We start from the raw sequence: 23789 nt of genomic DNA on the forward strand, positions 1-23789 counted from the left end.
AGACAGAGCATCTGGGATAACTGGGTGGCGGGACGACCCCAGAACCACCCGTCCGGGTGAGAGGGGTAGGATACTGCCTCCTTGTGGCGGATACCCCAGAAGACAGTGAGAGTTGTAGGGCAGAGTGGGAGCGAAGTGCTAGAGACAGATAGTGCAAAGCCGGGTTGGAAGTTCATTGGACCTCTGGGTGACGGGACACCCCCGCCGGGATGACCGAAGAGCGGAGAGTGACTGAGGGGCGGGGCATCTCTGGAGACAGCGAGAGCAGCAGGCGGAGTCTGAAGGTAGCAGTGAAGTGATTTGGACAGATAGTGGAAAGGAAAGGTGGACGCGCCTCTGATCTCTGGGTGATGGGACACCCCAGACCCTCCCGCCCGGCTGACAGGCGAGTAGAGTGCCTCTGAAGTGCGGGACATCTCTGTAGCCACTGAGGGAAGCAGGCAGAGCGCGGGGGAGGCAGAGAGGTGACAGACACACAGTGAAAGGTGGACGCTTCTCGGATGTCTGGGTGACGGGGCCCCTCCCCCACCCTCCCTCCCGGCTGACCGAGAGTCCACTCGTGGGCGGGATGCCTCTCCTGACAGTGATAGAAGCAGGCAGTGTGAGGGAGTGACAGTGAAATGATAGAGACAGATAGTGAAAGCTGAAAGGTGTCCGCTGCTCGGATGTCTGGGTGAAAGGCGCAGCCCCAGACCCGCACTCCGCCCGGTTGAAAGGCAGAGCGACCCACGGTGTGCAAGGTGTCCGCTCCTCGGATGTCTGGGTGACGGGACGGGCTCTCGGGGGCGGGCTGTCTCCGCAGACAGTGCAGCGGCAGGAACCCGAGGCTGAAAGGCGTGACCAACTTCATTTCCTTCTCTCACCGCTTCGAGTCCGCAGCCCCGGGACCAGGACAGGAGCCGGGCGCGGGATGAGCCCAGCAGAGGCGGCGGAGAGTAGCAGCAGCATCGGCCCCGGGGAGGGGGGCGCTGCGGGGCCCCGCTGAGCAGCGCGCAGAGGCCCGGGCCCCGGGGAAGGGGCGCCGCTCGCCACCGCCCCGCCGGAGGTAAGTGGAGCCGCGGCCGCGTGTCTGTCTCTGCTCCTTCCGTCTCGGCGGAGTTTCCTTGTTCCTTCTCCTGGGTGCTCCCTTCCTGCAGATGTCACGGCATGTGACCCACTGGATCCAAATGCCGGATCCCCTCGTGCGCCAAGCGACCCACCGCTGTACGCCGGTCCCCACCTCCTTCTGCATCTTTTGGGAAGCGATCTCCTGCAGCACGTGAGTGGGCCCACACCCCTTTCCCACGAATCGACACCCTTCCACGCACGGGATCAACTTCTACACCGTCTCGATCACTTTTTTCTTCCACTCGCACCGGGGCTGCTGCAGCGAGCATGCAGGATCCGCTGCTGCGCTCCCTGGTGTCCCCAATGGTCACTGACCCAGGAGCTCCCGGGATCCACCCCGAGGATCTCACCCTGCACAGCTAGGAATCCACTGGTGTATTGTGCCTCTTGGGATCCACTACTGTTCCTGTAGGAATCCACCCTTGTGTCTCTAGGAATCCATCCCTTTGCCTCTAGGAATCCACCCCTGTGCCTCTAGGAATCCACAACTTTCCCGCCCCACAGCACTCTACCTTTAAGTGGAATCTACTGCTGAATGCCACTCGCACCCACTTTCTGCGCTTCTGTCCCTCCCGGAGACCCTCTTCCGTACTTCCCGACCCGTAACTCCCCGAGAACAGGTCCGGGGCGTCCCCAAATACACCCTTCCCTGGAATTCACCCTCCCCGCACTTACTCCTGGATGGGTCCCTATGCAGCCGTTCCTGCACCTTGGGGTCTCACCCCATCGCCGGACCTCTCGACCCCAGTCCTGCACCGGCCCTCCTGGGTCCGGTCCAGTTTTGCTCTCACCCCTCCACCCCTCTCTTCTCCTTAAACCACTTTCTCCCGGTACTGACCTTCACAGTTGTAAACTCACCTCAGCCTCCGGGGCGCTACTGTGCACCTTCTCTGAAGTTTCTCAGCGGGACGACCACCTCCCTCCCACGTGTTGTGGGATTCGTGGTGGATTTATGGAGGCTTTTTGGGGGTGTCACGTCGCCTCATGATTCCTTCCGCTCAGCGGCTCCCCATCAATACACGTTCATTCTGAATCCCGGCCCACCCCCTGACTCAACGCTGAGCGCCCCCTTCTATTCCGCTCTTGCAAAATATCAGGCCGGTGTTTTGGTTGTAGCGCCTCGAAGTCTAGATTACCTCCTCGTGCCCGCGGTATTCGAATGTTCCAGACAGTGTAACTTCAGGAGAAAACATCCCAAAAATCTTTAACGCGAGTCCTCTAACATGTTATGCAGCGTACACAAAACTTAAAAATTACGCAACAGTGGCGCTAAGGGCTTGTAAATCAGCCCCCACGTTTTGCACTTTTATGCGAGCCGCAGAAACGTTCCCTGGTGATGGTTCAATGTGACTTTTTTTTTACAAATGGGTCCAGTTAAGAATCAAGAGAAGCGAGGAGATGTACTTCTGAAATAAAACACCTACTCACACCAGTGCCGGCGTTTACACGCCAGTAACAGTTTCACAACCGAATCAACTGGAATATTCACCGTGGACGCTCAATAGATTCTCCTAAGCCCCTATGACACGCATGGAAACCACCTGTAACTGGATTTCACATTCTAGAACCCGGATAGACATGTAGAGACAGGCTGCCATAAATAGCAGGCGTATTGCTTTTCGTACATCACAAAAATGGCACATGGATAGTGGACACTAAACTGTGCAACTGTTTCAGGGGACCCCTAACAGGTTTCCAAGTTGTCTGTGCACGCACTGGGGTTGGTTTCGGCTTTTTAATGCAATAAAATGATGCCCGTCGACTAGTTTTAACTCTGTGTTCACACGTATTATCCCTGTCTCTGAGCGCCTAGTCCCTGCCCCCATGTGCATCGCAGCGACACAAATTCGGAAACACAAGGGACACAAAAGGCCACTTAAAAAGTGTCGCATGGCGGGCGGGGTGATTTCCAAGTCGGAAAGCGTCAACTCTCGGTGTAAGGAATTACGCCATACCCGGCTCTCCTCCTTCGAGTACAGGGAGCTGGAATGTTGTATAGTTTTTTTTTTAACTTTACCTCACAATTTGTAAACATAAGTTTAGTCAAAGCAGTACAGTAACCCGTGTGAAGAAAACCAGACATTAAAAGATTTCACAAATAGTGAAAGTGTGTATATATACATATATATATATATATATATTTCAAGATGGCTCAACATTTTTTATTTTTAGCATACTTGTGTTTTATTTAAGATTGCTCGTTATTCAGTGCTGTTATTGCGCTTTTCCCTTGTTTTATTTTTTACTTTGCTGTGGTTAAAAAGGGTCGTGCGCGGTGTCCCGGTGCCGTTGGCGCCTCAGCTACTTTTTGTTCTGTCTTAGTTTGTGGTGAGTTTAGTGACCTACATCTGCTGCCGGGTCACTGCATACCCTCTGAACCCTCACAGCTGCCGGGCTCTTTAAATACACAGTTTGGGTCTCTTTTTTAGCCTGCACGTGGGCGCATCATAAAACTACTGCGCGAGCGGTTCCCCCGTTTAATGAGCGTGAAATGCTGCCGCATGCTTTGGTGCGTTGCCTTGCTACATGTACGAATCTTTCATTACCTATTTTTTTAAGGACACCCAATAACCTAAAACTGAGGGGTTCCTTCCCAAATTTTAAGTTACGTCAGATATTATAACTTTTGAAATGTTCCATTCTCATAGTAATTTTTTGTTCACTCATTTTCTGAAAATGCTGCCTTTTTATGCAGCCTCAGGTTTTTATTCTGTTTCTTAAACATTTGTAGACTGAATACACGGGGTCCCTGAAAATGCTGACGGTGGCATACCTGAGCGGTTATTTCTGCATTCTGCCATGTATTACCACTTTGGATTTTTTTGTTACTAACACATGCACACGTCCAGTTATTATTAATCGGCCATAATGCCATCTGTTTTTTTAATTTAATTTTATTTTTCATTCATTTCAGTTCCAACGTTCTTTTTTCCAATTCTCCCTTTTAGTTAACTACGCGTGAATAAACCGCGCGCAAGAGGCCAAAGTGTCCAGCACGCCTCGCACTGGGCCCGCACGCGTTAAAGCGATAAAATGCGTGATGTGTGGGGGAGGGGGCACGGGATGGAGAGTCAGACTGGGCTGTAAATTCTGCAGGAAAAAGGGACCTTGCTTCTCTGACGCTGAACTTGACGGCGAGCGACAACTTCTCTGTTAAAAGGCGGTTGCTCCCTGTTAAAAGGCGGTTGCTCCATCGCTCCCACAATGCAGGTCAGGGAAAGGTGACGCGCGCTTGGTTTACTTAAAAGCGAGAGTAATGCTGCGGGTGCCCTGAAGAAGAGCATAGTTTTTTTGTTTTTTTGTGATTGTTTACATTGCGTCTAGGTCGCACGCTGGGGCCTATGCAACGCTGAGAGCAAGCGGTGCCAACCAGTCTGCACGCCTAGAAGACATGTTTTTTTGGTGCTGGCACTAAACTTTTATTTCTAAACTGACTTATGCTTTATGTCGCGACTGAATAGAGAAACACATATGAGCCGAGGGTGCAGATGACCACATAACTGTGGCTAACCATTGTTATATATTTAGCAAGATTGTAGATGTCTTGGTTTGTCAGGGACCAGGAAGTGACGGATTCCCAGGATAGTCTATGCACAGTGGATACCTGACACTGGTTTACCTTTTTTCTCCCTCTGTAGATCTTGGACGAGGTTTACACCGAGAAGTTGTGCACAGATGCCAGGCAACCGGATGTGGGCAGCTGGCTCAAGTTTGTAAAGTTTGCCGGCCTCCAGGGGCAGCATAACCTCGTCGCGTGCCACATCGATGACCAGGTAGGCTTTGAATAAAATGCAAGTTTTATGCGGTGTTTTGGTGGTGTAACTGCCGTTTGAAGGCACAGTAACAACACTCCTCGGCCTGTTTTTCTGTGGTGCTAATAGATGTGCAGGGCCGCTGGAATTATGCGATTCTGCTGCCACAGTGGTTTCCACATAACTATGGGGTTGCTGTGCTTGCCACATAAGCTGCTGCATAATTGTCAGATTTTAACAAAAAAACATGTTTCTCGCTCAAGTCACCAAATCACTGCCATGCGAGATGCCACTTGGATGCAGGCTCTTTGCAGAGGCCAACTGGTCACCTTTTAAGTTACTGATTATTATTGCATTTATGTGTTAAACTGACACGAGTGAGTTGCAATCTTTGTCTAGGCAGTGGTAACATGTACTATTTAAATTATACTGCCATAAATGCGTCAGATTATGCCTCATAATTTGCCTCCCTATTTTTGCCACATTATTTTGGCAACCTGCAACATAATTACTTTCATATTTCACTATACTAATTCAACACTAATCCTTTATGGGTTCCGGAGTAGTATGGTACTCGACGAAAAAAGCGCTTTAACACCCCATCAGGGGTAACAAGCGCTATATAAATGCAAACCTTTTCCCTCTTCAATCCGTCCGCTATCCTTCTCAATCCAAATAACTGACTAACCTATCCACCACTCAAATTACTTTCGTATTTCACTATACTAACTCAACACTAATCCTTCATGGGTTCCGGAGTAGCATGCTACTTGCCAAAAAAGCACTTCGACGCCTCGTCAGAGGTAGTAAGCGCTATATAAATGCAAATACAATACAATACAATTCAATACAATACAATAATGCGCTCTACCCTTGTCCCAGAATTTCTATGTCCACAGTGAATTAGTAGTAAACTTTGAACTGGGATGTTTCACTGGGGCCGGGCCAGTGAGCACCTTATGTTCTTGGTAACAAGATTTTGCCTGTATTGGAATGCCAGGCGAGCATTGTGTCGGGTTTTCGGACCTGTGTTTATTGGCCTGCCTTTGGAAAGGTGAAATCAAAAGGCAGTGGTCTGGTATTGTTGGAAATGCCAATTTATTGACCGCAGATCTCCCCCAGGTGCGACATCCAATAATAGTTATGTCACATAAAATGACCCCTGAATTGTGATGGAGTGTTATGGTCTTGTGTCGTGTGGGATGGAAATTTGATTTGAAAGTTGGCAGCTTCGCTGTTTTTTTTTGTGTGTGTTTTTTTGTAGAATGAGTGATGTCCAAGTTTAGGAATATCACATACTAGGATCCTTGTATGGTGTGGATACATTTTGCCTTTATGTGCGGTGGGATGGAATTCTGATTTAAACTTGACAGTTTCACGGTTAGTGTTTTAGGTAGTTTGTCATTTTGGCACACCTTTTTCATTGACTTTTGTCTTGCCTTCTCAGACTGTGTACTTGCTTGAATCTCATTAAAGGATAGGTTTCTTGGTGGAACCTGAGATACAGAAAACTCACTGTTGGGGAAACTCTATTTTGTGCTATGCTATAAAAAACTTCAGATAAAGTAAAAAAAAAAAAATTTGGTGCCCATTACAGAATGTTGTTTACAAATTATGTTTTGACGAGACAGTCCTGGCATCGTGGTCAGTGTAAAAGTCTTTAAAAAATCTATACATCCATTATCTCGCAGGGAATTGTGCAGGCTTGTGCTTATATCCATGCATCACATAAGAGGAAATGTTATGGACTCGTGTGTGTGTGTGTGTGTAGCAGAGAGTATATCTTGTGCAATAATTTAGCTAAACATAGTATTCTAACCTATAATTTGTCTGATCACACAAGGCGGTTGTTACCTTCAGGGGATCATATTATGGGTGACATCCAATTTTCTTTTTTGTATGTTACTAGGTCAGTGTTGGCAGTTATTAGTCTACCAAATGCTTTTTATTGTATTGTGGGTGTGTGTGTGTGCATATGTGTGTGTTAGACTGAAGACAAAGGTAAACACTCTCTATATAATCCTGAGACAGACCAGCCCAACTTCCTTGAAAGATTTGATGACTCGCCGGCGTTTTTCATGCCATCTGCTTATTCTCAGTCTAAGATCACACCAGGTGTCTTGCTCCACTTTATAGAAATCCTGTGAATCATTAAATAAACCTCTTTCCTCATCCATAAAAACTCTTGTTGCTCAAGTATTGCAGGTTTCAGAAAAACTGAGACCATGTCTGCCTACAGCTTTAGTTCTCGTACATGTCCAGGCTACGTTCCTAAATAGAGTATACAAGGATACCCTGCGGAAACCTGGTCCTAAACGTTTACACCCATGTTGTATGCAGCATTATGAGTATGCTTGTGCGTGTTCGCGTAATGTCCTACACTGAGCAACACCCATGTTGGATCTTGGTTTTTGTTAAAGAGTACGTATAAGGCAATCAATCGTAAGTAAAGCTTGAGCTGTTCATATACCGCTCTCAAAATAGTGATTTACTGCGAAAGCACTATATGCAAAAAGACACCGAAACCTACTTGAAATCAAGTTTGACTAGATGCACATAAATATTTTATGCCATTGGAAATTGTCAATTTTGTTTCTGGGTACTAGCTTTTGCCAACACTGATTATTTCACAAGTTGATTTAAATGTATAAACATCTACTGCTAATTGTCCCAGTCTCCTTTTTAAAGAACCACTCGAATCAGTATGTCCCACATAACTAAGGGTTTGTCGCTTATTCAGTAGCCTTGAGTACGAATGACAGTTTTTAAAAAAATTTATACAAATGTATAGAGAAGAGAGCATGGCAACAATTCTACCCACCCTAACGCCATCCTGTGTGCCACCACCACGGGTGCGAAGTTTTTTTGGCGTAAATGGTTTTATAGCATTCAGTGTTGACCATTATTCGATTGGCCTTATTAAGAATGCTATAAAATATGGCTTAAAAAAATGCAGGTTTTTCAGTATGAAAAATATTCCACAAATTCCCTAATGGAATGTTTTGGATGGAACAGGCTTACAGCGAAGGTGATGGGTACAAAACTGTTATTTATAATTCTCAAATCAGGATAGATTGGTTATGAAAATGGATATTACAGTGGTATTTTTAAAGAATATATTCAATCACATGTTGAGGAACATTGATTCTCTGGGGGCATGACTGTCTCCAAAGCAAACCCCGCTACCCTGAAAATAAAAAATTTTCAGAGAGAAAGTCTGTGTTGCTTGAATGTGATATTTGCAAGAGTGGTTCTTGAAATTAAATTGTCTGGTCACTGTTTGCTGTTTTAATCATGATCAGGTTTAGTGTACAGGTTTCTATACAACATTGATAGCTATCACATTTTCAGGCACCCAGTTATATCACACTAGGCATTGAGGGGCAGTGATTGCCTCTAAGGGATGCTGTGTGGCACAGTTTCTAGTGATCGTGGGCTCCTTAGTTTTTCCTATATGCATGTTTATTTTATGGTGAACTTGATGGTACTGTTCCCTTGATATTTTCCCTCTGTGGGTTGCTTAGTTCATTAGGTAATTCTTAATATCACATTTTTCTTATATTGATCCAAGATTTTTTACACTATTCCTGAACAGAATGTTATTCTTGGCAGTGGAATGAGGTCATTTCATAGATGTGCATGTGCTGGTGGTGGTGTAGTATCCGCTTATAAAACCCATTTCAAATAGTTTCTGTAAGTTCTACGTCGTATCATTAGGCTTGTGCAAATGTCTGTAATAGTTTTATTTGAGGAGGATGGAAAAATTGGTTTTGATAGTAGTTTTTTTTTGTGTGTGTACATTATAACCTTTTCATTCCTTTGGCCATTTCTTCTAGAAAAATTGTCATTTATATTTCAATTTTTGTGTATTCGCTAACAATCTATGAGATCACTCTTACATGGAATTTCAGCTTTTTTTTGGTTGGGGTCTTCTTGGTTGCTCAAACAAATGTCTTATGTGGTTGTGATTCAAGTGGGAATGGGGTTATGTGCAATTGTGGAAAAATTAAGTCTCCATATGGTTTCAAAACACGTAATTTCCAGAAAAGGCAATTTACTCCTGTGTTTTGTATAGTTCTGTATGTTTACCTTACATCCATGGTTGTGCGCGTGTACAAACCACGTATAGGAGATAGGACCAGTCGTGGTGTTGGTAAACATTGACTGTGGCAGACAGACATTCTGGCGTTAAAAGGACCAGTCTACATGGCATGTTAAGGAATTTTACAGCATGGTTTTAAAAAAGTATAAGAGCTGAAACATTAACATTGTTTCTCTCAATAACTTGAGTATCACAGTGCGCTGGGAGTTAGAATATTAAATGTGCACTTCATCTTGATCACTTGCAGGGATTGTACATGCGCGTGTGTAAGCCCTTTTTGGGAGCATGGTTTGCTGTGCCTGTTGGGGGTACTGCTAGACAATTCATGAATTGTGGGACATCTAGAATGCCAATTTCCGCTTGTAATTGAGGGGTCCCCATTGGCAGTCGCCAGCTTCATATGCCAGATTCATACTTCTGCTCCTTGGGCGAGATGGGGCACACATCTCCTGGAAATTGCGACTGAATATGCATGAGATTAGGGTACATATGGCTGGCATGATTTGCATATTGATTGGGCTTCAGGACAGCCTGACTGATTTGTGGCCCAATCGACTCCAGTTCCATTTCATAATTTGAGCCTACCTGTCAAAGAATGTTTTCCCTGAAAACTCATTTGTTTATTTTAGAACACTTTTTTTTTTTTGCACACTACTTTTCTTTTTTTTGACACCCCTTCATTTGGTTTCGAAAGGTGTCTTTCAGAATTTTAGGCATTTGTGAGTGCCACAGAAGATAAATTACAAAGTGGCAAAATGTGGAGCGCGTGACTTTTTGATCTTCCGTTAACAGGAAGTTATTCTTGGTGAATTCTGTGCTGAACTACTGCTACAGGAACTTAGTTTCACCCCAGTCTTCATACATGAATTCAAATTGACAACTAATCAGACAGGATTCCCTGTTAAAAGCCAGGTTTCAATAGTTGGGTGCAAGCTCTTTATATTCAAGATCGCTGTTTGGGCTGATACGTTATTTTTGACTTCCATGTTGGAAGGCCTTTGGGTCTAGTTGGGCGCGCAAAGAAAGCGGGTGCTTGGAGGGGGTGAAGAATGAAATGACACTAGAGGCTCTCCATTTATCCTTTTTCAGGAAGATCAGGACCTGCCAATTTGTCAGTAAGTGCTCCTGATCGCGTAATGAAGGTCTGCTTTGTCTGCAGGATTACTGTAGACCACAGGCTAAGCCTAGACATATGATCAGCGGTAATTGTTAGCCGCTAATTGCTCCAACTCACCTGTGAAACTTCCCAGGGCGTGCTGCACTCGACCAGCCATAGAATTCTTCGGTTCCCAGTGTCTTGATACGCCACTCTTACCTGCAAGACGGCAGCATGAGCCGTAGACAGCTGGAGGTAGAGGTTTCAGAAAAGTCTCCGAACTGTCTACAGTTTCGCTGTTCTTGTCGGCAGGTACTCTTTTGCTAGACAATGGAGGCATGGACAACAAGCGCTGTGTAGGATAAACGCTTTTAAGATGCCCTAATTTTTTCCACCTTGTGCGCACGATCCAATTTCATCGGTTGATGGGAAAGGACGATAAGGCCATTGTGCGGCTAAACTGTGCTCCGACTATTACCATCATGAGACAGGAGCGAGGTGGAAACCTCAATATTGGGTAACACTCGTGTATGCTCCTGTGGGGGACGTTTGGCTTGGTGTGGATCGGTTAACGTGAGAAAAAGGTGACGTGATAATTTTATGTTGTTGATCCTATGAAATAATGTACCCCTTTTATGCTATAAATTAATCTTATTTCCAGTAAATTGTTCTGTAATCGTGTGTACATAATTTCAGTGTCTAAAAGTTATTCATCGTCTCTAGACACTTAATGGGATATTATTGTGAAATCCCAGGAATCCATGCAAACATTATCATGTTCTAATAGCTCCCTTGTGAGAGGTTTATTGCCTTATTGTTTTAGGAGCTTTGTAAGCGATGTATGCAGTTTTCACAAGGAGGTTGAATACAGGCCTCTGAATTGGGACATGGGTGATAATGATTTTTAAGAACTGTAGACCAGCATTGAATCCAACAGAAGATGGCCTTGTGGTGAGAACTGAATTTGTCAACCGGTAATGACCCCACAATGAGTTGTAATTTAAAGGATAATGCCTGCAGTACAGCTGTAGACTCTGAGGTTCCTTTTCCTACCACATCAGAAGTGAGATCTGTCCTACTATTAGTTTAGGTGTCTCATCACTTCTGTAAGTGTAACCATTTTTTTCAAAGAAATCAAATTAATTTCCCCAAACCTCGTTTCTGTAATTTATCGAGTTGTCGAGCGAAGTTCTTCTATTGTTTGTCATTGGACAATTGAATCCTTGTCAAAACTTCTGATCACCTAGATGCCTAAAAAGTTTGAAGACCTTATATGTCAGGGAGTGTATTTCGCAGAGGCATTTGATCTTGAAGCAGATACAACAGTCGTGAACTAAATGTATTTTTAAAATCTATGTCCGTATTATAGGGCTATTGCTTTGATTGGTAATACCAAATGACGGCACAGTATTTCATAGTCATAATTGGCTAGTTGAGCTAGGTTCTCAGACAAGGACTTCCACCAAGTGATGCACCATCAACAGTATGGATCATGCTTTGGTGAAGAATGGTTGACAGATCCTCTGTTCCTCGGCAGAGGTGTAAGGCTCCATATCTTTGAAACAGAATAAGGTGGATAAGCGTAGGAGCATACACTGTCCGCACATTCAGGAACTGTGATTGGTTCAGGGGCCCAACTTTCTCCATGGCCTACCTGTGCACATAGACCCTTTATTTGAAAGTAACCAAAGCAGACACAATTGGGCCAGATGGACGGATGGCAAACTGGTTTGGATAGACCTGCTTCCAGGGGAGAGAATACCCTGGCATTTAAACCTTGGATGTTTGAGGAATCCGCCCAGATCAGCTAGTTGGTAGGTTGCACGTGCCAAGTATGATATCATTTGGGATACACATATAAGTGAATGAACAAGAGCTGGGCTAGCCCCTCTTCTTAAACAATAATAGGGTGGCTACATACTTAAAAAGTTATCTTTTTGGACCCTACTATAGACCCACCAGATGATACGGAGGGGGACAGCAAATGTACAAACTGCGATCCATCTGCTTCAGTTACAAAGTTTGAGCAAACAACAAACACGTAAAGTATGTCAAAGGTCTGGTTCAGCTGCATAGCTTGTGAAGCAAAGCCTGCCTTGTGGAGAGCAGAAAGGGCCAAGTGGATGAAGAACCACTAAAGAGCTGGCCAAGCTGATCGGTCTACGAAGGTGTTGAAGATCCAGCTGGCATTCCATACAGCACATTTAATCTGAAAGACCTGAACAATGCTCAGTATCCATGAAGACAAAAGGAAGTAGGAAAGCATGGCATTCTTCCGCAAACCCATGGTATATTTTGATAGATCGATCCATCTACCTTTTACTGGACAACATCACCCCAAATGTAAGGTAGAAGACATCTGAAGATGGAGCACGTGGCTTTGCAATTTAAAAGAAAATCTAGCCGAAAATGCTTATTTCAAGGGTCGAGAACTTGTACCATTAGAAATCCTGAAATGCTTTATCGGTACGCATTTCAAGACCGATAATGTGGGATTAGTGGCTGTCTTGAATAATCAGACAAATTATTTAAATTCAGTGCCATGCTGAAGGAGTGCTATCTAAATAAGTGGGTCTGTCTTCCAAGAAGGGAAATTAAGACCTTGGCATATAGGGTTACATCTTTTACAGTTTTTGGCATGTGAGGGTGTGGTGCAAACACAAATGTGGCCAAAAGTCTTCAGAAGAGTAAGAGGAGGAGAAGGATAATCTGGAGTTTAGTGTCCGTTTTTGAAAGCTATCTAAACCAGAACATAATTTTGAGCTAATTTGTGTAATTAAAGTTGGAAATATTACTGAATCAAGAGACAGAGGGCATCATTTAGAGGTTGGTGGGCAGAGTGCTCTGGCACAAACACGATGGTGAACCCTGTCTGCCAAACTGATGGTCTGCCCACCTTACTTAGAGTAGGGCCGACCGTAAGCGTTCGGTCAACAGAGCCCCCATCGGCTCTGTGGACAGAATCCTTTCGCCGACTACTGATAAATATAGAGGCTCTTTTAGGAAGGGATTAACAATGTCCACCCTATTTTGGGTGGGTGGTGTAAAGACCTTTGTCACTTGTCCCTCACTGCCAGAAAAAATCTGAGAGCAAGAGATCGTTCATCAATGTTTAAAAATTTAATACTTTTCTTAACTTGTTTTTAAATGTAATGTATTTATTATCTTATATGCAAAATGAATTGTTTTTAAATATATATGTATTTGTCTTTTATGATGTGAATCGAATAAAGACCTCTTGACTGACTGGCCATAACCGTAACCCACAGACACCGGGAGAAAGTTTTCAGGGTGCAAGGGCCATTAGTTTTTTCAAGAACAAACTTCCTCTTTTGAAGTTTTTTTTTTTTTTTTTTTTTTTTTTGTGAACAAAACAAAAATCTTTTGAAATGTTGGACAGCCAGCCATTGTGGCTGATGGTACTGTCCAGCAAACTTTTCATACATTGACAGGACACGCCATGGCAGTTCAGGACACACCATGGCAGTTCCTGTCAGTGTACAGAGTTGTTTGCAGGGTTGGCGGACAACTCTAAATTTGGCGGGCGAAGGTCCCTCAGGATGGGCGAGATCATGTCCTCCATCTTCCTGACAGACTAGCCTCCATATGAAATAAATTGGGCCCAGAGTGTTTAACTATCATTCGGAATGCTAAAGTGATCACTTAAGGCCCGAGAAGAAGCACCCACATTTAGGAAATTATCTTTTGTAAACTATTGCATACTTCCAAGTGAATCTCAGCCATGGGAACTTAGCACCACATTCCTGTTTTAATACACAGTCTGCACGTCTTAAGCCTGACATCACATCAATTAGTTTTGGCACCCAGACCTGTTACAGTATTCCCTTCCCTGCCTAAGTGGATTTCACCTTCTCTATAAAAATATTCTCCGCAAGTAGCCCGCTGCCAAAGAATATATTAGTTTTAACACCCAACAACTGTATTAGGCTCAGGACTTGCTCAATAGAAATTATGTTGAAATGTGCTTAATAAGGATACTGCTGACTTACCTTCTTCTATAAGACGAAAAGTCAATTGCATTTAAGCCAAAGCATAGGTCAATCTGTTTAGGGCTGGTGTGTTGAAAGTAATATCAGTCAATCTGTAAATTCAATTGGATCGCCTAATGGACGTTGCCAATGTGCAGGCTTCCCGCTCCAGCTCCTAACGTTCCAGTGTTACTTCTTTCCATTCAGTACTACTTGTTGAATAAATGTAAACTCTCCAGATAAAGGTAATGTTAGCATTCAGGCTACTTTTTCTTGTGCCTTCATATTCACCGCAATTACGTCACATCCTCTACTGGGAAAGGGAGAAAGCAAATTGCTTGAAAACTTATCTAGTATTTTAGTGCATTTTCATCTGAGTATTTATTAGGGTCTAACTCAAAAAAGGTTCAAAGTTCTATGAGTCGAGGCATTTCTTGTACCCGCTGGGCAGTTTTGTTAAAAATGAATATGAGATACACCATTTAGCCAATTGTTCTTTGTGTCATGATGAGTTAGTAGTTTTAAATTTTAATCTTCTTTTGGTAAATGGTTATCCAATTTCTACATGTTTCCTTACATCAGATGTAAACCATGATGCATAGTGTGACATGCAAGTTGCAGTACGCTGAACATATGTACATGAATTAAAGCGTTGTCTTTGAATTGTAGAGCTGAGATATAACTCCACCCATTGGTTCAATCCTTGATCTGGGTTTTGGTGGTATTTAATGCATTTACCTAAGGTGATGACACATAGATTATGAACCCCTTCATCTCCATTTCTGTTATTCTCCTCCATTTTAAGTCCGTGTAGCACTGATCTTACGTGCATGAATCTTAGTTTTGAGTGCATGCGTAAATTGATTAATGATTAAGGCATTTTCATGGTGCATGAGGGATTCTCTAAAGCGTCTCAGTGCATCGGAAGGAGTGATTACTTAATTAAACTGTCCCACTTGAGCTTGCTGGAATATCCCAAAAGTGAAGATCAGAGATGAAAAAGGTCAATTGTTTTTGCTTTGATTCCCGCTTGTGCCGTAATAATTTTTTCTTTGACATGGCAGTTCCTCTAAACTGATTTAAAGTTAACTCTATGTATCAATTACAATGGTTCTCTTTATAAATATGCTAAATATTGGGTGCAAAAAACTGGTTGCAATTTCCAACCTGTTTTTATGACCAGTATTGAATTTTACAAGGCAATCTCTGCTCTAATAGGTCAATTCATACTCCAGCCTACCTAATGACTATTAATGCAATTGGTCCCAAATTGCGTCTTGATCTGATTGGTGGCCATCACTGGGATGGTGACCTACTGAAGTCAGCAGACAACCATGTCTGTAATCGCCTTTTAACACAGTCAACTTAAAAAAAAAAACTCCAACCCGTTTGCACTAAAGGAAACATTGCTGCTTTGAAATAACTTTAAACATTTTTTTTCAAAGCTTGCTTGAATGTTGCTTAACTACCCAAAAAGTTTTGTTGACATTCACAAACGGAAGGAATCCCTAAGGATTTCCACCCCAATTCGTGAGTTGCATCAATGATTTGCAACTGGATTTTGGACGTTAAACATATATACATGTCGTACCAATGCGGTGTATAAAAAAGATGCCTATAGCATGCCCCTTCAAAATACCAAACTGGTATGGAGTCGCTATCCCATTTTAGGAATGGGTAAAATTTTTACTGATTATTAAACAAGACATTAGTACACTTAAAAAATAATTTTTGTATTTGCAAACTCTGATTTGCCCATAGACTAGCCCATAGATTTATTTGGAGCGAACCAGGTTGCAAAGGATAGAAATAAGTTGTACAATGATGGAAAGTAGTAGTAGGAGCAGAAAAGTTATAAATGAACATGAAGCATAAAATTGAGCCTCTGGATACTCTGCATAGCATCTGTACAGAGGTATACACCATAGTGCGAACTTTGACGACCGAGAGTATTTGCACAGCGCTTCAATTCAGGGCAGGACCGTACACAATATTTCCTACAGTGGAAGGGAGAGACCTTGAAGATCTACACCAATATAGAAACTGCAATCTTAAGCCATAAAAGGTGTCTTAGAAAGGAATTAATGGATTGTGTGCAGAAGGAAAGAAAGATATAATCCTAGAGTAAGAGGAAAGGTTATAGGGCCGTATGGTTTTAGCATGTGGTCCTTGAGACCATGAGGCGGAGAGGTGAAACTGGCCAGTAGTTGCTTCAGTATTTTAGTTTTTTTCTTTTTTTTAAGTGGTTTACAAGGGAATCTGAGAGGATCTAGTTATTCTAGGAGCGCACCTGTGGAAGATTTGGGTCAGGGTTCTCTCTGTAATGAAGAAGTCTCTCGGTCTAGGAGACGCACCTCTATATTGCGTTGGTATTAATGACCGGCAGAGATGGTCCACTTCCCAGCTAGTTTCTCAGGAGACTGCAGGTTTTTCTGCAACACAAAACAGCTTGTATGTATGAGCATGGTTTTGCTCTTTGTTTAGAATGTGGAATGTATTTGATCAAGAAGGACATCCAAGGTGGATGGATCGCTGGTAACAAGCTGAACTTCATCCAAGGTCACAAAATATACCGCTAAGGAATAAAATTACTTCTAATAAACAAAAAAGCCCCAATAAAATTAGTGTGATCCACATAATGATCATCATTCATGTGGCGGGACAGACCCCAGTTTGATATATTGATTATAAAGTCTGTGAAATGTGCTGGTTAGATACCACTATAGAATTAAGTCTTCCATGGCAGTGCTAGCGCCCCCAAGATCCCCTTGCAGTGACGTTGTCCTCTGGAGGCGGGATTTGAAACTGTGCTCATTCGTTCATTCCTCTTGCTGATGCTCCCAGCACACACACCATTTGTGGGAATACTTTTAGTTAAGTAGACCTCAGTCTACTGTGGTCTGGATTAAGACCACTAACATTTTCACACAGACCACAAAGTACATTTCCAGATGGGATTGAGTTTTGATCCGCTAGTCTTGAGCCAGATTCAAACTAACTTCTAAGTGACTAAACACCACACTGTAGACCTGTGCTAGTAGCATTGTGTTGAACTGTTCTCGTGTGTGTGTGTGTTTTATTTTTTTGGCGGGCATTCTTGAATGTTTGCAGGCTGAGATCTTTTTGATGGTTGTTTGCCTTATTACAGTAGTTTTTGAATTTGTGCCAGGATTCTGATGGGTCACACACTTCTGTATGCTCTTCATTCATAGGATGACTTTTTAACCTTCATATATCTAACCCCCGAAAGGAAAGCGAAACACTGTGAAGCAGTTTCATACTTTCCCACTTTGGTGAGGTGGAATTGAAAAGGTCATTATGGTGCCCAGTTGCTTTAGTTATGATATTCTGACCAATTTTAAATGATCTGCAACATGTACAATATCAAACAATACATTTGATTTTTACTTGGTGCTTCACAGAACATGTCTGCCCCTTCTAAGCCATGTAACTAAGTGTTTACTATTAGCATCTGTACTAGTATTTAGTTTACAAATCTCAAAGCAATGGCTGGGTCTTTTGGTCTTGCTGGGATTTAAACCTGTGATCTGTGGATATGACTGTTGACACGGTAAGCAATTAGCAGTTTGCTGTAAAATGGCTGCTTTCCCTTAATCCTCATCACTACTGCTTTGTTTGGGACAGTCTGATCTGGTAATTAATGAAACACTATTTTAGCCAAGTTACAATCTTGCTTTTATTTCTAGTGTATGTTTAAAAAAAACTTGACTATATGTTGTCACAGTTGTGCGAAGCATGCAACGCAGCAGTGCAGGTGTTAAGCTAGGTTACACCTATATTTTCTGAACTACACAAAGGAATGTTTTATCAAAGGGGCTTAGTGAGTTAACAATGCCTGCTGACATCTGCTGTGATCTGCACATATGTAGTTTGATTCCTGGCAAGGCAAATTCAGCCTTTCTTTATTTTGAAGTTGGTAAATTGAGTACTGTTAAATTAGGGTTCCTAACATCTGGTATATGTATGGTGCTTAGAACAGTCAAAAGTGTGATAAGATGAAGTATAAAAAGAATGGGAATGCGTAGGTACCAACTTCTGCTAGCCTTAAACATTTAACGTAATGTATCCTAATCTGGTTAAAAAGGAAATCAATTCAGACCATCCTGCCATTGATGCACAATTGTTGCTTTAGTGATTAGGATTAAAATTTGGGATTGAGAATCACAAGTCACGTTGTGGTCTGATCTGTTTGATTTCTTGTTTGAATTTGCCTAATCTACTGGTTTGGCCTTGCCTGTGATCCACTGGTTTGGCCTTGCCTGTGGTCCACTGGTTTGGCCTTGCCTGTGGTCCACTGGTTTGGCCTTGCCTGTGGTCCACTGGTTTGGCCTTGCCTGTGGTCCACTGGTTTGGCCTTGCCTGTGGTCCACTGGTTTGGCCTTGCCTGATCTACTGGTCTGGCCTTTCATGAGCATGTTTCAGTAAGGAGAAAGAGTGGTTTTAATTAAAAAAACATGTTGGAAATGTTGGAACTTCAGTATATACGGGATAACAATGATGTTTTTGTTTGGTGCTTCTAATGACCGTTTTGAGTTAGTAAGAACAACCAAAAGATAGGAGAAAAGAATAGAGGGAAGGAGTGCTGAAGCTAAAGATTGAGGAAGTGTTGAAGGGTGAGTGGCTAGATATTTCAAGCATTTCAGAGGTCTGAAATACCATGGTTACTCACCCGTATGAGGTATGGACGTTGAGATTGCTTAAACCTCCAGATGGGCTAATATTGTACTTCTTAATCAGCTGTTTGTTGATGGGGTATTTAGATCCTTTCAGCAGATTAAGACCGATCATAATATTCCACAGAAGGAGTTCTTTAGTAATTTGCAAATATGGAAAATCCTTAGGGAATGAGGAAGGAAATAGCACCTGGCTGATTACAAAAATATGTGTATGTTTTGTGGATAAAAACCAACAGAGGACCACGGGGTACTAACTTATCGTAGGGTTGACTAGGTGTCTAGATGGACCGGGAAGTGAACAAACCAGCTGAGAGAGAAAATGACTACAACAGTAGTCACTCAATCTATGGGGTTAGTAATCCAGTAACTAGAATTGCAAAATTTAGAATTCACCACTACTCAACTGTATTTACCTTTTATATTATGCTAGCTAAAATAGTTACATTTTGCTGTCATAACCTTGGAGGGTGCTCTAAATTGAATGTTCAAGAGACGTTTGCAGGGTGCCCAGTGGTTTGGGATGTGGTGTTGAAAAAGATTGCGGCTGCAAAGGTCTGTTCGGTCTGAGATTTAGGAAGGGTATTAAATGTGCGTTTACCGTTTCCATATTTTGATATGGAGATTATAGGGCTATTCCACTGTTGGGAGATCCTTAAAGCCGGATGTCAAATTGTAGGCACAGTTAGTACTCCACCTCTGCAATTTTCAAATGCAAAGAAATTTGGGCAAACTAAGGAGATTTAGACAAGATTGGGGATATTCATCCGTTGGTTGAGGGGAGGTGAACACTGAACGGAGTAATGGAGTGGGAATGAGGAAGAACTAGTATTATTTTTTTACCGTGTCTACCTTGTTCTGTATTTTCTTTTCTTCCCTTCCTGAATATATATTTTTTTTTTTATCGGAGGAGATGCTGAAAAGAAAGACAGAGGAGTACTGAAGAGGAGAGAGTTATTTCTGAAAAGAAAGTTGTAAACATTGCTTGAATGAAAGCAGAGGGACATTTGTAAAATAAGTCGGAGAGTGCTGATAAAGACCGAGAGGGCGGAAAAGGAGACTTTTTTATCTGGAATAAAGAAAGAAAGGAGGAAGTGCTCAAAGTTAAATATTCTGGATTGCTCACTGCCTCCAACTTGTCAGTGAGCAGTGTAGGTTTCTACATGACATCATGTTGTTTACCTAGTTTCCAGGCTCTGTATAATAGCCAATGATATATTGTCGTTTAAAATGAAGCAATATGTGTTCCAGGTAATACTTTGGGGGGGGAGGGGGGTTATAGTCTTAAATTCAGTGGCGGCTTGCAGAGGTAAGGCTGTGGAGCGGCGGGCGGTGGGGTAGTTGAGTCCGCATACGACAGCGGATATTTATGTATTTATTTACGTTTACCTTTGCCGTCGTATGTTGGACTCCCCTAGCCCGCCCCTGCCCCGCCTCACCGACCTACAGCGCAACCACTGCGAGCCGCCACTGCTTAAGTTCAATTACATGCTGAAAGTATCTTTGAACATACTTTGCTAGAATTAAGCTTATCCACATACTTAAGTCTTTTCATTTTACTCTCTCTTAATTTCTGTTTCCAGAAATATTTCCCTGCCTTTCTCGTTGCTTTTAAACCAGACTTAATAAGAACAATGCTAAAACCTAGTCGGAGAAAGCAATGAAAGTAAGGAAGGTCAGGGCTTTGAAATGCAAACCTTCCCACAAAGCACACCCTCTTCATTGAACACATTCTGTATGGCTGTCGGTGTATCACGACTTTAAAATCCATCAGTTATTTGCATTAAAAACTTAGGATTGAAAGTGGATATAAAATTAGGGGTATGTAAAAGTATGTAATTTTGTGGTAAATTATGCGGCTAGTGAAGAATGTGGGGTGGGTTGCACTTATCTCATGTGTGTTTTTTTCACACAAGCCCATACATAATTTGCGTGAAAATAGTCACAGAAGGGACCAAAAAGAAAGTTGCTCTAGAACAAAATGTTTCCGGGTGAGTAATTTTCTGCGCAAATCTGTTTCCTGTGAGTGCAAATTACACAAAATCGTAGAACACAAAATTATCTCATTTTGTGTGATCTGAAATTTGGGCTTCTGCCGTAGGTATTTAAATGTTATCCAGGCCAATGTAAAAGGCATTGGAAGTGTACATTTGGACAGAAGACCCTCGAAGTGATTGGGTGACCTGCAGTGCAGTTCACATCACAGAAACTGAAATTAGGGGTGTGCCAAGTTAAGAACTTTTTCCTCCTGTGAATACCACATAGTTTCCAGAAGTACTAATCTTGCCACCTATAGATCGTAACCTTTTCTGCATTGGGTTTTCAAGCTGAGAAATATTGCTAAATTTCACAGAAACTGTAGAAGGTGTAGACATACAATAAGACAGTTTGCAAACTACACATAATGCATGAGTTAGCATGTACATAAGATTTCACTTGCAATAAAAATTTTGCACTCCTGCTCTATACTTCTCTTTTAAACATAATATTGAAAAATCTGTAACAATTGAATTTTCATGGCTGTCAGTTGAAAAGTAGAAAAAATACCAACCTTCCAGAGTTGTCGGGCAATAATAGCAGCCTGTAAAGTTGCGTGGTTGTAAGATATAAGGGAGCGCTATCTGTTGCAAGTTTTGCAACTTCCTTAAAGGGTCGGTGGTCATTCGTAATTTACACATTGGTCATACCAATAGACTGTTGGGACTTACTATATTGAGTTGTGAATTAGTTGAAATAGTAAGGAACATTCTACAAAAAAGGTGCCTTGTTCACCCAAGCTCTACCTGTTTTTTGATGTATGATCTTGATTTTTTTTTTTACTGCTCTGAATACTTGGACTCGCATTTTATCGAGAGAGTAACCGAAAAAATTACCATTAAAATTTTTTGATTTTTACTGCATTAAATGCATTTTGAAAATAACTAAAATAGTAAGGAATCTCATAAAGCACAACTTCTACCTAGTAATTGATAATAACATCTAATTTGTGACCCCGTTTTATGTTGTAGAACCAGTATTCAAGTAGGAGACTGAAGTCACAAAACATCTGCATGACCCTAAACTTTGGGCTTCATAAAAATAACTTTCACATTTATGTAGTTTTTTTGTGTGAAGCTGATCACTTAAAAATTCGCCTTCTCTGCTTTTGAATTGGGTAGGGATAGTGATTTAATTCTAGTGACGTAAGGCCTCCAAGACCCTATGCATGGCTGTACATTTGATAAAAGCAAGCAGTAAAGATGCAGTAGGAAGTGTTCTTGGATGCAAGCCAGCTGTACTTATCTCTCAGGTGGTGGTCACCACCACTCTCTTTCTTGGGGGACCGGGATTTAATTTTCATCATCAGACTTTTACGAAGAACAAGCAAGACCGCGACAGAAACTGGAGACATTTAGATGATAAAGATAGAAAAACCGTGACAAAGGGAGAGAACAGGGATACAAATGCCAGAGAGATATAGGAAGGGTACAGTAGTGAAAGAGAAGGCACGAGGAGGAATCTGAACTAGGCAGCCTTGATATTAAACAATCCTGACTGGCATTCAATGGCACCAGTGCAGGATACTAAGGAAAACCCTGGGCCACCGCAAATGTTCAACATTGTTCACTCTATCTGCCAGGACCTTACGCAAACAGGAAGAATAATATTTTATTTCATTGGGAGGATTCAAACAGTAGCTGCCAGAAGACAAGACCGGTGGATGGCATGGATATGTTGAGGCCTATGTTGCCTGCCCATGCGGCTGCTTTGCTCAGACGTTTGTGTGGCTCGTAATATTGTTGGGGCAGACATCTGGGACGATTGCATTAATAAATAATTCTGCAAATAAATTGTAGCTGGCTGTCTGGTTTATCAAGCAAAGCTATATATTGTGACGGTTTTATCAATCAAAATAGTATGATCGAAAAGCAGTTCGTATTCCTCTTAACACCTACTAGGTATGTAGAGGTGTGCATTACAGAAAGCAAAGGATCAGCTACACCAGTCAATCAAAATGTTGTCTCTGCACTTGCTGAGTCAAAACCAATGACCATTTTTTATCTAAATGACCAAAGGACACCACTCTCCAGTAAGTTATTTTAACAAAATGGTGCAAATTGTTCAATCCCGCCTTATCAAATAAGTTTATAGAGAAATGGAGGGAGTTTCAGACACTCCTCCTTATTGACACTATAAAATCAACCTCCACCCTCTTAAAGCAATCGACCTCTGCTCCATGACCTTGTTATGGTGGCTGTCCAGGAAGATGTTTCTTTGTGGACATCATCTCAACACAACTGCATCTTTAGCCCGCGCACCCTGTGCAGTGCCTCTGAACAGAGAAGGGTGGAAACTGTGGGTGCATCTCAGGTGACCTTGCTGTGGCTCCTATGTCTACCACTGCAAGGATGAGCCTTGGGATAAAAAAAAAAACCTTGCGAGAATTGCTCATTGCCTAACTTGTAATTGGTCTAGAGACTAATGCATTTTGAAGATGCTTCCCAAGACATCAAATTCGGTGGTGTGGAACCTTACTGTTCCATGTTCCTTGATATATTTGACTTAGGAGACCACTGTTGTTGACTTGTTAGGATAATTCCCACTTTTCAAGCCCAGGTTAATAAGGATCTCAAAGAAAAATTGAATTTTGTTTCAGTTGTCAGGCCCATCATCCACTCTTGTTTCAAGCAGGTGAGTATCCCAAAGGTGCTGTGCTGTACACAGATGTATACTTTGAACTTAATGGGCGTGACTCATTATTCCGGGAGTGCAGCGTGACATCAGCACTGATAAAACGATAACTAGTGCTCTATGTATGGGCACAGATCTTCAAATTCACAAAGCTGAACTACATCTTTAGAGGTGCATGGGTTAGATTCAACATGGATGTGCAGTAGCAGACCGCCCTAGGGGAATGGCCAAGTAGTGTCTATGACCTGCAATGCAGATTGGATGAACCCATGTCCAAGTATTTACCACGAAGGTGATCTCAAAATGTCAACCTACTATTGGTTGCCCCTAAAAGAGCACCTCCTTGATGTACAGGTGCGTAAGGCTAAAGAAGTGAAG

The 23789-nt window shown here is 42.5% G+C and overlaps 1 protein-coding gene across 10 annotated transcripts in view; it reads left to right on the forward strand.

Annotated features, from left to right (window-relative positions):
- The first annotated feature begins 241 nt into the window (after positions 1–241).
- Positions 242–23789, forward strand: part of MECOM (MDS1 and EVI1 complex locus) — a 123450-nt gene continuing 99902 nt past the window's right edge. For 3 of the 10 annotated variants that reach the window (XM_086944323.1, XM_086944321.1, XM_086944325.1), the window contains exons 1-2: positions 274–385; positions 4746–4880. The gene's annotated coding sequence lies outside the window, so the exon portion shown is untranslated. Of the gene's footprint in view, positions 1046–4745; positions 4881–23789 lie in introns of all 10 variants that reach the window. The other 7 variants (XM_086944316.1, XM_086944318.1, XM_086944319.1 and 4 more) reach the window with 4 other exon arrangements.

The sequence above is a fragment of the Lissotriton vulgaris genome, chromosome 11, assembly GCF_964263255.1.
Source record: "Lissotriton vulgaris chromosome 11, aLisVul1.2, whole genome shotgun sequence".
In the NCBI taxonomy this organism is placed as follows: Eukaryota; Metazoa; Chordata; class Amphibia; order Caudata; family Salamandridae; genus Lissotriton; species Lissotriton vulgaris.